The sequence below is a fragment of the Poecilia reticulata genome, chromosome 10 (assembly GCF_904066995.2).
Source record: "Poecilia reticulata chromosome 10, P_reticulata-male-v2, whole genome shotgun sequence".
NCBI classification, from domain to species: domain Eukaryota; kingdom Metazoa; phylum Chordata; class Actinopteri; order Cyprinodontiformes; family Poeciliidae; genus Poecilia; species Poecilia reticulata.
In genome coordinates, this window is record NC_088839.1 from 5,330,615 (window position 1) to 5,342,575 (window position 11,961).

Sequence of the window (11,961 nt, forward strand, 5' to 3'; positions counted from 1 at the left end):
CGAGAACAAGAGGAAGTTCTGATGCCACAAGAATTGCAAAGAAAGAAAGCATTTGATACTTAACAACAAAGAAATGACGGTATCATGAATGCTTTCACACACTTGTGTTTTGCCGCTTCAAAACAGCCCTTTTGGGATACTTCCCACACAGCCAAACTACTAAGGATAAATGTAGGCATGTACTCTTAGGAAATGGTTGCACTGCCTAGAAGTGTTCGAATGGGCTCGTCCGGGACCTCTCTCACCCCAAGCCAGAATCATACCCCTAGACCAGAGGTGTCAAACTCCAGTCCTGAAGGGCCGCTGTCCTGCAGTTTTTAGATATTCCACAGGTACAAAACACCTGAATCAAATGGCTTATTACCTCTCAGTTCTCCAGAGCCTTGCTAATGACCTAATTATTCTATTCAGGTGTGGTGCAGCAGAGGCACTTCTAAAAGTTGCAGGACAGCGGCCCTGGAGGACTGGAGTTTGACACCCCTGCCCTAGACCAACAAGCCTCTTATCCTTGTAATTTATCACTCGTAGGCAATCTGTTGCTAGTTGGCTTGATTATAAAGCTGGTTTTATTCTCGCAAACTAACAAGCTGGCATTAGCGGGTGGCTCGTTGGTCTAGGGGTATGATTCTCGCTTCGGGTGTGAGAGGTCCCGGGTTCAAATCCCGGACGAGCCCATAAAAATCATTGTGTGCAAGTGAAATGTAAAACAAGACATTTTCAGAAGGAACTCTTGGAATGAGATTTGTAGGTAAGATTTTCCCACATGGACTGTCGAGACCAACACAGAACTCTATCACGTTATGTAGTGCACGGTAGGAATTTCAATTGCTAGTCATCAACAAAGAAATGAATTAACAAAATGGCTCCTTTAACACACACACACTTGCTTTTGCCACATAAAAACAAATTTTTTGCCACATATTTTCAAGATTTTCCCAGACAATTGTGGAAAAAGGTATACAGAGACTATTTGCAGGGTTACCTACTTGGAGCTTGCAGGGCTCGTCCGGGATTTGAACCCGGGACCTCTCGCACCCTAAGCGAGAATCATACCCCTAGACCAACGAGCCCCATATGTAGAGATGTCCACTAAAACGCGTCCAGGGCTATTTGGCGCGATGAGAACGCTGCACCTGCACTCACTTGACAAACAACTTTTCGAATTACGTGGCTCGTTGGTCTAGGGGTATGATTCTCGCTTTGGGTGCGAGAGGTCCCGGGTTCAAATCCCGGACGAGCCCAATTAACCATAGTAAGAGAACTGAAATGATTTACAAAATGAACTAACGATTTGAGAGCTTGATCATATCATGTTGCCAATTACTGTCGAGAACAAGAGGAAGTTCTGATGCCACATGAATTGCAAAGAAAGAAAAGCATTTGATACTTAACAACAAAGAAATGACGGTATCATGAATGCTTTCACACCCTTTTGGGATACTTCCCACACAGCCAAACTACTAAGGATAAATGTAGGCATGTACTCTTAGGAAATGGTTGCACTGCCTAGAAGTGTTCGAATGGGCTCGTCCGGGACCTCTCTCACCCCAAGCCAGAATCATACCCCTAGACCAACAAACCTCTTATCCTTGTAATTATCACTCGTAGGCAATCTGTTGCTAGTTGGCTTGATTATAAGCTGGTTTTATTCTCGCAAACTAACAAGCTGGCATTAGCGGGTGGCTCGTTGGTCTAGGGGTATGATTTTCGCTTCGGGTGTGAGAGGTCCCGGGTTCAAATCCCGGACGAGCCCATAAAAATCATTGTGTGCAAGTGAAATGTAAAACAAGACATTTTCAGAAGGAACTCTTGGAATGAGATTTGTAGGTAAGATTTTCCCACATGGACTGTCGAGACCAACACAGAACTCTATCACGTTATGTAGTGCACGGTAGGAATTTCAATTGCTAGTCATCAACAAAGAAATGAATTAACAAAATGGCTCCTTTAACACACACACACTTGCTATTGCCACATAACAACAAATTTTTGCCACATATTTTCAAGATTTTCCCAGACAATTGTGGAAAAGGTATACAGAGACTATTTGCAGGGTTACCTACTTGGAGCTTGCAGGGGCTCGTCCAGGATTTGAACCCGGGACCTCTCGCACCCTAAGCGAGAATCATACCCCTAGACCAACGAGCCCCATATGTAGAGAATGTTCCACTAAAACGCGGTCCAGGGCTATTTGGCGCGATGAGAACGCTGCACCTGCACTCACTTGACAAACAACTTTTCGAATTACGTGGCTCGTTGGTCTAGGGGTATGATTCTCGCTTTGGGTGCGAGAGGTCCCGGGTTCAAATCCCGGACGAGCCCAATTAACCATAGTAAGAGAACTGAAATGATTTACAAAATGAATTAACGATTTGAGAGCTTGATCATATCATGTTGCCAATTACTGTCGAGAACAAGAGGAAGTTCTGATGCCACATGAATTGCAAAGAAAGAAAAGCATTTGATACTTAACAACAAAGAAATGACGGTATCATGAATGCTTTCACACACTTGTGTTTGCTGCTTCAAAACAGCCCTTTTGGGATACTTCCCACACAGCCAAACTACTAAGGATAAATGTAGGCATGTACTCTTAGGAAATGGTTGCACTGCCTAGAAGTGTTCGAATGGGCTCGTCCGGGACCTCTCTCACCCCAAGCCAGAATCATACCCCTAGACCAACAAGCCTCTTATCCTTGTAATTTATCACTCGTAGGCAATCTGTGCTAGTTGCTGATTATAAAGCTGGTTTATTCTCGCAAACTAACAAGCTGGCAATTAGCGGGTGGTCGTTGGTCTAGGGGTATGATCTCGCTTCGGGTGTGAGAGGTCCCGGGTTCAAATCCTGGACGAGCCCATAAAAATCATTGTGTGCAAGTGAAATGTAAAACAAGACATTTCAGAAGGAACTCTTGGAATGAGATTTTAGGTAAGATTTTCCCACATGGACTTCGAGACCAACACAGAACTCTATCACGTTATGTAGTCACGGTAGGATTTCAATTGCTAGTCATCAACAAAGAATGAATTAACAAAATGGCTCCTTTAACACACACACACTTGCTTTGCCACATAAAAACAAATTTTTTGCCACATATTTTCAAGATTTTCCCAGACAATTGTGGAAAAAGGTATACAGAGACTATTTGCAGGGTTACCTACTTGGAGCTTGCAGGGGCTCGTCCGGGATTTGAACCCGGGACCTCTCGCACCCTAAGCGAGAATCATACCCCTAGACCAACGAGCCCCATATGTAGAGAATGTTCCACTAAAACGCGGTCCAGGGCTATTTGGCGCGATGAGAACGCTGCACCTGCACTCACTTGACAAACAACTTTTCGAATTACGTGGCTCGTTGGTCTAGGGTATGATTCTCGCTTTGGGTGCGAGAGGTCCCGGGTTCAAATCCCGGACGAGCCCAATTAACCATAGTAAGAGAACTGAAATGATTTACAAAATGAATTAACGATTGAGAGCTTGATCATATCATGTTGCCAATTACTGTCGAGACAAGAGGAAGTTCTGATGCCACATGAATTGCAAAGAAGAAAGCATTTGATACTTAACAACAAAGAAATGACGGTATCATGAATGCTTTCACACACTTGTGTTTGCTGCTTCAAAACAGCCCTTTTGGGATACTTCCCACACAGCCAAACTATAAGGATAAATGTAGGCATGTACTCTTAGGAAATGGTTTGCACTGCCTAGAAGTGTTCGAATGGGCTCGTCCGGGACCTCTCTCACCCCAAGCCAGAATCATACCCTAGACCAACAAGCTCTTATCCTTGTAATTTATCACTCGTAGGGCAATCTGTTGCTAGTTGGCTTGATTATAAAGCTGGTTTTATTCTCGCAACTAACAGCTGGCATTAGCGGGTGGCTCGTTGGTCTAGGGGTATGATTCTCGCTTCGGGTGTGAGAGGTCCCGGGTTCAAATCCCGGACGAGCCCATAAAATCATTGTGTGCAAGTGAAATGTAAAACAAGACATTTTCAGAAGGAACTCTTGGAATGAGATTTGTAGGTAAGATTTTCCCACATGGACTGTCGAGACCAACACAGAACTCTATCACGTTATGTAGTGCACGGTAGGAATTTCAATTGCTAGTCATCAACAAAGAAATGAATTAACAAAATGGCTCCTTTAACACACACACACACTTGCTTTTGCCACATAAAAACAAATTTTTTGCCACATATTTTCAAGATTTTCCCAGACAATTGTGGAAAAAGGTATACAGAGACTATTTGCAGGGTTACCTACTTGGAGCTTGCAGGGGCTCGTCCGGGATTTGAACCCGGGACCTCTCGCACCCTAAGCGAGAATCATACCCCTAGACCAACGAGCCCCATATGTAGAGAATGTTCCACTAAAACGCGGTCCAGGGCTATTTGGCGCGATGAGAACGCTGCACCTGCACTCACTTGACAAACAACTTTTCGAATTACGTGGCTCGTTGGTCTAGGGGTATGATTCTCGCTTTGGGTGCGAGAGGTCCCGGGTTCAAATCCCGGACGAGCCCAATTAACCATAGTAAGAGAACTGAAATGATTTACAAAATGAACTAACGATTTGAGAGCTTGATCATATCATGTTGCCAATTACTGTCGAGAACAAGAGGAAGTTCTGATGCCACATGAATTGCAAAGAAAGAAAAGCATTTGATACTTAACAACAAAGAAATGACGGTATCATGAATGCTTTCACACACTTGTGTTTGCCGCTTCAAAACAGCCCTTTTGGGATACTTCCCACACAGCCAAACTACTAAGGATAAATGTAGGCATGTACTCTTAGGAAATGGTTGCACTGCCTAGAAGTGTTCGAATGGGCTCGTCCGGGACCTCTCTCACCCCAAGCCAGAATCATACCCCTAGACCAGAGGTGTCAAACTCCAGTCCTGAAGGGCCGCTGTCCTGCAGTTTTTAGATATTCCACAGGTACAAAACACCTGAATCAAATGGCTTAATTACCTCCTCAGTTCTCCAGAGCCTTGCTAATGACCTAATTATTCTATTCAGGTGTGGTGCAGCAGAGGCACTTCTAAAAGTTGCAGGACAGCGGCCCTGGAGGACTGGAGTTTGACACCCCTGCCCTAGACCAACAAGCCTCTTATCCTTGTAATTTATCACTCGTAGGCAATCTGTTGCTAGTTGGCTTGATTATAAAGCTGGTTTTATTCTCGCAAACTAACAAGCTGGCATTAGCGGGTGGCTCGTTGGTCTAGGGGTATGATTCTCGCTTCGGGTGTGAGAGGTCCTGGGTTCAAATCCTGGACGAGCCCATAAAAATCATTGTGTGCAAGTGAAATGTAAAACAAGACATTTTCAGAAGGAACTCTTGGAATGAGATTTGTAGGTAAGATTTTCCCACATGGACTGTCGAGACCAACACAGAACTCTATCACGTTATGTAGTGCACGGTAGGAATTTCAATTGCTAGTCATCAACAAAGAAATGAATTAACAAAATGGCTCCTTTAACACACACACTTGCTTTTGCCACATAAAAACAAATTTTTTGCCACATATTTTCAAGATTTTCCCAGACAATTGTGGAAAAAGGTATACAGAGACTATTTGCAGGGTTACCTACTTGGAGCTTGCAGGGGCTCATCCAGGATTTGAACCCGGGACCTCTCGCATCCTAAGCAAGAATCATACCCCTAGACCAACAAGCCCCATATGTAGAGAATGTTCCACTAAAACGCGGTCCAGGGCTATTTGGCGCTATGAGAACGCTGCACCTGCACTCACTTGACAAACAACTTTTCAACTTTTCAAATTACATGGCTCGTTGGTCTAGGGGTATGATTCTCGCTTTGGGTGCGAGACGTCCCGGGTTCAAATCCCGGACGAGCCCAATTAATCATAGTAAGAGAATTGAAATGATTTACGATAAAACTACATTTTGACTATCCGGAATGGTAATTTAAGATATCTGTGTTTACATTCTGACTAGTAAGATAGTAAGATATCTTCAATAACATTTTGACTAGTCAAAATTCCTTTCAAGATATCTCAAATGACGTCACTGAATCTGTCATTTGACGGGACACATATCCGTAATTAAAATTTAAGATATCTTCAACACATTTATGACTAGTCAAAATGACAATTTTAGATATCTGAATTAAAAATGAGGTTGAAGCCCCTTTGTGCTGTCCAAACAGTTGTCAGAATTTTGCTTCCTTTACAAAATTGTCAGTAAATGCCACAAATTAGAAAGAGCTCAGCAATGTCGGAAATGCGGAGATAGCAAAACTTCATAAACTATAAAACTGCTTCTGATATCTGCAAAGAATTTCCTGTTTATTCATTTACGACTAACCGAATGCACTTAAAAACAGCTTTGAAAAGCTAAAATTGCTATTGTCAAACCATTTCAAACATTAAAGTGGCGCATTTCCAAACATCTTTTTTCGTTTTCTCTATTTTTCATTGTTTTATTAAATTTTCAAATTGCTACGTAAGTCAGGGACATTTTGACTAGACAAATTATTAATTCAAGATATCAGTAATGTCATTCTGACTAGTTGGAATGTCAATTTAAGATATCTTAAATAGAAAAGCTGTGTAATTCAAGATATCTTGAATTCATTTAGAGATATCTTAAAAGGAATTTTGACTAGTCAAAATTGCAATTAAATATATTTTAATTTAGTTTTGTCTAGTCATTATTTGTTTACTGGAAAAAGTGTGGCCCAGCTTAAATTAAAAAAATTGATGTCCATTTGTTGCATCTAATATATTTGACTTCACAGAATCTAAATAAAGTGGTTTTGTACAACATGACTATTTAATATTGACTCAAACCATATTACTTTACTTGACCCAATATTAATTCTTCACCTTTATCCAAGTTAAATTATTTAAATTTTAGTTTTGGAACCAAACTAATATATTTAAATTGAACCCATCAAATATATATATTGCATTAATTAATTAATTGGCACCATGAAATTCTTTTTTTTTTAATATTTCATAAACTTGGTTTCATAAACAATTTGCATCAGTCACATCACACTTAACACACTCCAGCAACAGTTTTTTTCTAAGCCATTTATTCCTCAAGTAAAAAAGGACAAAAAAGTTGCATTTTCAGACAAACAAATATAAACATGTCATTGTTGCTCTACATCAGAGCAATGAAATAAAGACAATATGACCTATCAAGCAAAATTAAATGGACAGAAAGCATTCACTGTTGTTGTACTGTTCAAACACATCTGAACTTGAAGGAATGTTGCATCTGTAAACATCATCAAAGAACTAAAATTCCAACAAAAGCACTCCATGAAAGTGACCCCGTGAGCCTGTATAACAAAGTGCTGTGAGGTGGTCTTCCTCTTAAATAGATGCCAGTGGCAACTACATGCACACATTAAGCACACACAAATATATACTACTGTGCAGTTTTGAGTTCACCACTGAGTTTGTGAATCTTGGAAGTCATCTTGTTGGAACCAAGCTCCATCAGGATCTTCTGAAGGGCCTCAAAGGTGAACCTGAAACCCTGTGGATACTCCATGTTAAGAGCATAGCAAAGTCCAAAGAGCATTGCCACTCCAGCTGCAAGAGAAGGCAACTCATTGAGGACTTCCACACCATCAATGACAATCCCAACATCTTGGGGCTGCTGTAGAAGGCTTGAATTCTCTCTGAAGACGAAGACTGCCATGATGGTCCTCTCCAGCTCCTGCTCGGCTTGATCTTTCTGGGAGACCTGAGGCAAAATATACGAAATATGCAACTGAACAACTGCAGTCTGGCACACCTCATTAATCACTAATAAAAATATCTGGACATACCATGTATTCCTTTAGAAGGTCCTCAACACGTTCTCCCAGGTAGATGATGAGAGCTTTGAGGATACACTCCCTTCGGAAATCTGCATCAGCACCCTTTAGGGACAATCAAAACGGCACCCTTGATAATTTCATCCTCTCAGCGCTTTCGTCACCCAACAAGATGAGGAGTCGGACGGGAGTCGCCATATTGCAAAGTTGGATCTCGAGTTGTTGATGTAGATGCCCTGACAGTCAGTGACGTTCAGGAAGCTGGAGTCAAAACCTGGGTGGCAGGAGAATAAAACGAAAGACAGAAGGAAAGAGAAATTATTAATTCACATTCACAACCACCTTGTGTCAACATACAGATGAGATGAAAGCTTTGAGTTGTAATAAGTAAGGTGCATCAGTGCCCCTTTAAGTTAATCTAATATAAAACAATGGATATGCACCCCTTTTCTATCAGTACAAGTGCCCCTGTCTGTTAGTCCATTGTCACAGTATGTCAGCCCCTCAAGGTTAGTCTATGTATTTGTTTGAAATCACACTTCATAAGATACCTGCCAGCATGCCATGACATATCTCTGAAAACACAATGCATTCGGAAAATGAAGTTCTTAACCTACAGTAAATGGGGCAGTGTCGTGAACAAAATGCATGAAAACCAGTTGTAGAGCCGAACAAAAAGTTTAAGGCTTAACAAGGAGATTCGCTTACCAAGAGCATATCCTGTGAAACCGTTTTAACAGTTGGACAAACCAGCATGGCGAACACTGGGAAACATCACCGACCATACCATACAAGTATAATGCATGCACAAAACACCATTAATTTTCAACGGGCCTCGCTACCATTAACAAACTGGGACTTTACAATCATAGTGGTATAAACACACTAGACTAACTAATTGCTAACATGGCTTTACATGGGTTAAGCTAGTCAAGTTCACCGTGTAGCCGAGCTAACCGTGGTGGAAGCTATTGATTGGTAACGAATTATGCCTACCTTGATTAATTCCAGCTACAACCGAACAATGTACACATAGTTATATTTCTCGTGAAATACGTGTATTTCACATACGTGTATTATTAAATGTGGTTCGCTGGGTTAAACGAACCACATTTAACCCAGCGAAAAAGAAAGCGTTTACTGGGATACCCACATTTAGGCGGGACTTTCAGCTTGCTAACCAGGTGACATTAACTCAGTCTTTTGCATTAATACAATTGTAGGCTTGTTAAGACACGTTTACATCAGCTTAGTTTAGTACTTACCGCAGGTTTATTCTTTGATGACGTGCTCGGACGTTAATCATTCCTTCTTCCCCATGCCGAAACGGACGAAGCTCTCCAAGCACTTCTCCCCAACTTCTTCTCACGTGACTCAAAATATGACATCATTTCCTTTCAGCATGTTTTGAGAGGAACCAAAATATTTGCTTTCTTGCCTTCAGAAGTGTTATTAATTCAGTCTGAATCAAAATTGACACCTCAGAATGCAAAAAAATAGACTTTCACAACCAAGTCCATTATTTTACATTGTATTCAATGGTAGTTATTAACTTGAATGAACAACTCTGTGCTACACTTTTTCCAGTGTACTAGTCAAAATTACATATCTCCTATCCAAAAATACATTTAAGATATCTTGAATTATGGAGTCAATAGAGATATCTTTAATTAGAATTGTGACTAGTCAAAACCAAAATCAAGATATCTTGAATTTACGTTATGACTAGTCATAATTTAATTGTGGATATCTGAAATGTATATTTCAGATAGTCAGTAATTAATTTTAGATATCTTGAGTTAAAGTCTCCATACAAGTTGATAGTAAATCTGACGTCATTTTGACTAGTCTCTAGTCGAAATATAATTAGAGATTTCTTAAATCGCTAAAATGTCTAGTCACAAAACAATTTGAGATATCTGGAATGTAAGGGCGGTAAAACAGAATTTATGTTAAAACGGTTTGCCACAGGGGAGGGGCACAGCGCTGAAATACGTCACACCCTCCGTCATCCAGCCTCCTTTCTTCTCCGCCCTCGCCACCGCCTCCCACGCCGTCCGTGTACGTCAGGGACATGCTTTCCGGCTGCCGGAGATCAAGGCGAGAATCACGTCGCTGTGTCCTCAAGATGGACTCATCCAAAAAGGTAAAACAAAACAAAAAAAGTTTGAATTTATTTTGAATTTACAGTTTTGGTTATGCATATTGTCACTTTGATTTTATTTACATATGCCTTTCACACTCTGAACTTCATTTAATCTGATATGTACTATAAATTATAATTAACAATCAGTAAAAAGTTAGTAAAGACGGTACAATAAAGAAAATAGAAAATCCATGGCGCAAAATCCGACATAACTAATGGTACTGGGTGAATATATGAATCTGTGTTCTTGTGAGCAGCTTCACGAAGTGGCAGACAAACAGCACAACACACAGGTTGGTGGGTTTGTGACTAGAGGTGTGCCGATCAATCGGTTACTGATCATAATCGGGCCGATTTTCGTGAAAAAGTGCATGATCGGTGATCGGTGATCATTGGCTCTTGTTGCCGTTCCCGATCACCTGCATCTCATTACGCAGCCTGCCTGTGCAGCTGGTCTCCTCTTTCCTTCACACTGCGCAAACGCGCAGCAACAAATCCTAAGCGATGTGGAACTATAACGCACTGAGTGAATGGGGGAAGTTTGCGTGTTGCAGCGAAAAATTGAAGCACGTCAAAATGCATCAACACAACGAAGCTAATATGACATAAAAACAATGGCATACTTGACGGAGTTTGGCTACATCGAGGCTCACTGCAGTAAGAAAGACATATGGAGGATCAGATAGCAGGTAAAGCAGCGCACAGCTACAAACACTCACCCCGATTAGCATGACGGTCAGAAAGCTAAACAAATAACCCGCAAAATTATTTAAATCTTCGAGCTGCGATGTAAGACGCTGGTTCTGCTCTCGCTGTTGAACCGCTGCTACGCGCTACAGACGGAGCGCTGCTTCTACTCCACCTGGTAGTGACTCTCACACTGAACCTGTAGCATCTAACTTAAAAAAATAAATTTTACATACGTACAAAAGTTTTCGCTGTCCTAACATGAGACAGATGATCTCTAAAAAAATAATCGATCTCCTCCCTGCTCTGCATAATTACTCTTCTCAGTCAGAAACAGCCACTCAGAACTAGCAGTAATCAGCTAGCCGCCATGCTATCAGGAAGTTTTCATTCAGTAACTCTGGATTGTTTATTGTAATGGATCCTGTATTTGCCTTTGAATGTTAAGTTTTATACTTTAATTTTTTTGGCAATGTTGAGAGGTTTTATTTTGGCTCTTTACATTATTTAGCCTCTTCAGAGCCTTCATATGTTATCAGTCTGCTAAAGATAGTATTACCGATAGCAGTACAATTTGCACAATGCCTGTTTTGTTTAGTTTTCTTCTTGGAAAAAGTTATTAAAAACAAGTTTTTGTCTAAATTAAGGTGAATTCATGGTTCCTTTTTCCACATAATGTAACTGGAAGTGTTTATGATAAAAAAAATAATAATAATAATTATGTGATCGGTTTCAGTTATCGGCCCTCATGGGTGATCGGTATCGGTATCGGCAGGAAAAAACCTGATCGGCACATCTCTATTCGTGACCCATCTTCGACAGCTTGAGATAAACTGCTTTAAACCTACGAACTACAATAACATGTTAAAATGCTGAGCAAGCATCCTCCATTCACTACTCCATGAAAGCTCAGCCCCTCTGGCCTCTCTTTTTGAGAATTTCTGGCCCTTCCTATGCGACTTGAGCGCTCTATCATTTGAGCTAATTCCCCCCAAAGAAATAACATCTGCAGATTTCATCAAGTTGAATTGTTAAGTACTAGTCTGTAAATACATTTGTAAATATCTAATTAAATTCACTGTTTTGCACTATGGGGTTTTCAGTGTTTATGTTCACAAGGTACCATTTCCCCCCAGCAGTCAAAACAAGAATCTTCTGATCCAGTAGAAGATTTATATAAATGTGAATAACTTTTCACATATATACACATATATTTAATATATGTCACGTAGGTAGATGCTCTGTCTGCATCACAGATGATTTGCTCAACTGTGAATGCTGAGTGCTTGAAGTAACTCCAGCAATGGTGAAATTGTGCCCATTTTCTG

At 40.8% G+C, this 11,961-nt stretch overlaps 1 long non-coding RNA gene and 14 other non-coding genes across 15 annotated transcripts; 9 read left to right on the forward strand and 6 right to left on the reverse strand.

Moving 5' to 3' along the window:
* The first annotated feature begins 602 nt into the window (after positions 1 to 602).
* On the forward strand, positions 603 to 674 carry trnap-cgg (transfer RNA proline (anticodon CGG)). The gene has a single exon. It is a non-coding gene; the product is annotated as a tRNA-Pro (tRNA).
* Positions 675 to 998: 324 nt separating this feature from the next.
* trnap-agg (transfer RNA proline (anticodon AGG)) lies at positions 999 to 1,070 on the reverse strand. Its single transcript has one exon. It is a non-coding gene; the product is annotated as a tRNA-Pro (tRNA).
* A 99-nt stretch (positions 1,071 to 1,169) lies between these two features.
* trnap-ugg (transfer RNA proline (anticodon UGG)) lies at positions 1,170 to 1,241 on the forward strand. The gene has a single exon. It is a non-coding gene; the product is annotated as a tRNA-Pro (tRNA).
* A 440-nt stretch (positions 1,242 to 1,681) lies between these two features.
* On the forward strand, positions 1,682 to 1,753 carry trnap-cgg (transfer RNA proline (anticodon CGG)). Its single transcript has one exon. It is a non-coding gene; the product is annotated as a tRNA-Pro (tRNA).
* Positions 1,754 to 2,076: 323 nt separating this feature from the next.
* Positions 2,077 to 2,148, reverse strand: trnap-agg (transfer RNA proline (anticodon AGG)). The gene has a single exon. It is a non-coding gene; the product is annotated as a tRNA-Pro (tRNA).
* A 102-nt stretch (positions 2,149 to 2,250) lies between these two features.
* Positions 2,251 to 2,322, forward strand: trnap-ugg (transfer RNA proline (anticodon UGG)). Its single transcript has one exon. It is a non-coding gene; the product is annotated as a tRNA-Pro (tRNA).
* An 853-nt stretch (positions 2,323 to 3,175) lies between these two features.
* Positions 3,176 to 3,247, reverse strand: trnap-agg (transfer RNA proline (anticodon AGG)). The gene has a single exon. It is a non-coding gene; the product is annotated as a tRNA-Pro (tRNA).
* Positions 3,248 to 3,349: 102 nt separating this feature from the next.
* On the forward strand, positions 3,350 to 3,420 carry trnap-ugg (transfer RNA proline (anticodon UGG)). The gene has a single exon. It is a non-coding gene; the product is annotated as a tRNA-Pro (tRNA).
* A 461-nt stretch (positions 3,421 to 3,881) lies between these two features.
* On the forward strand, positions 3,882 to 3,953 carry trnap-cgg (transfer RNA proline (anticodon CGG)). Its single transcript has one exon. It is a non-coding gene; the product is annotated as a tRNA-Pro (tRNA).
* A 326-nt stretch (positions 3,954 to 4,279) lies between these two features.
* Positions 4,280 to 4,351, reverse strand: trnap-agg (transfer RNA proline (anticodon AGG)). The gene has a single exon. It is a non-coding gene; the product is annotated as a tRNA-Pro (tRNA).
* A 102-nt stretch (positions 4,352 to 4,453) lies between these two features.
* trnap-ugg (transfer RNA proline (anticodon UGG)) lies at positions 4,454 to 4,525 on the forward strand. Its single transcript has one exon. It is a non-coding gene; the product is annotated as a tRNA-Pro (tRNA).
* A 690-nt stretch (positions 4,526 to 5,215) lies between these two features.
* trnap-cgg (transfer RNA proline (anticodon CGG)) lies at positions 5,216 to 5,287 on the forward strand. Its single transcript has one exon. It is a non-coding gene; the product is annotated as a tRNA-Pro (tRNA).
* Positions 5,288 to 5,610: 323 nt separating this feature from the next.
* On the reverse strand, positions 5,611 to 5,682 carry trnap-agg (transfer RNA proline (anticodon AGG)). The gene has a single exon. It is a non-coding gene; the product is annotated as a tRNA-Pro (tRNA).
* A 110-nt stretch (positions 5,683 to 5,792) lies between these two features.
* Positions 5,793 to 5,864, forward strand: trnap-ugg (transfer RNA proline (anticodon UGG)). The gene has a single exon. It is a non-coding gene; the product is annotated as a tRNA-Pro (tRNA).
* Positions 5,865 to 6,826: 962 nt separating this feature from the next.
* Positions 6,827 to 9,340, reverse strand: LOC145553229 (uncharacterized). Its single transcript, XR_014089539.1, has 3 exons — positions 9,066 to 9,340; positions 7,813 to 8,074; positions 6,827 to 7,727 (listed from the first exon to the last, which is right to left on the reverse strand). It is a non-coding gene; the product is annotated as an uncharacterized LOC145553229 (long non-coding RNA).
* Positions 9,341 to 11,961: the final 2,621 nt, after the last annotated feature.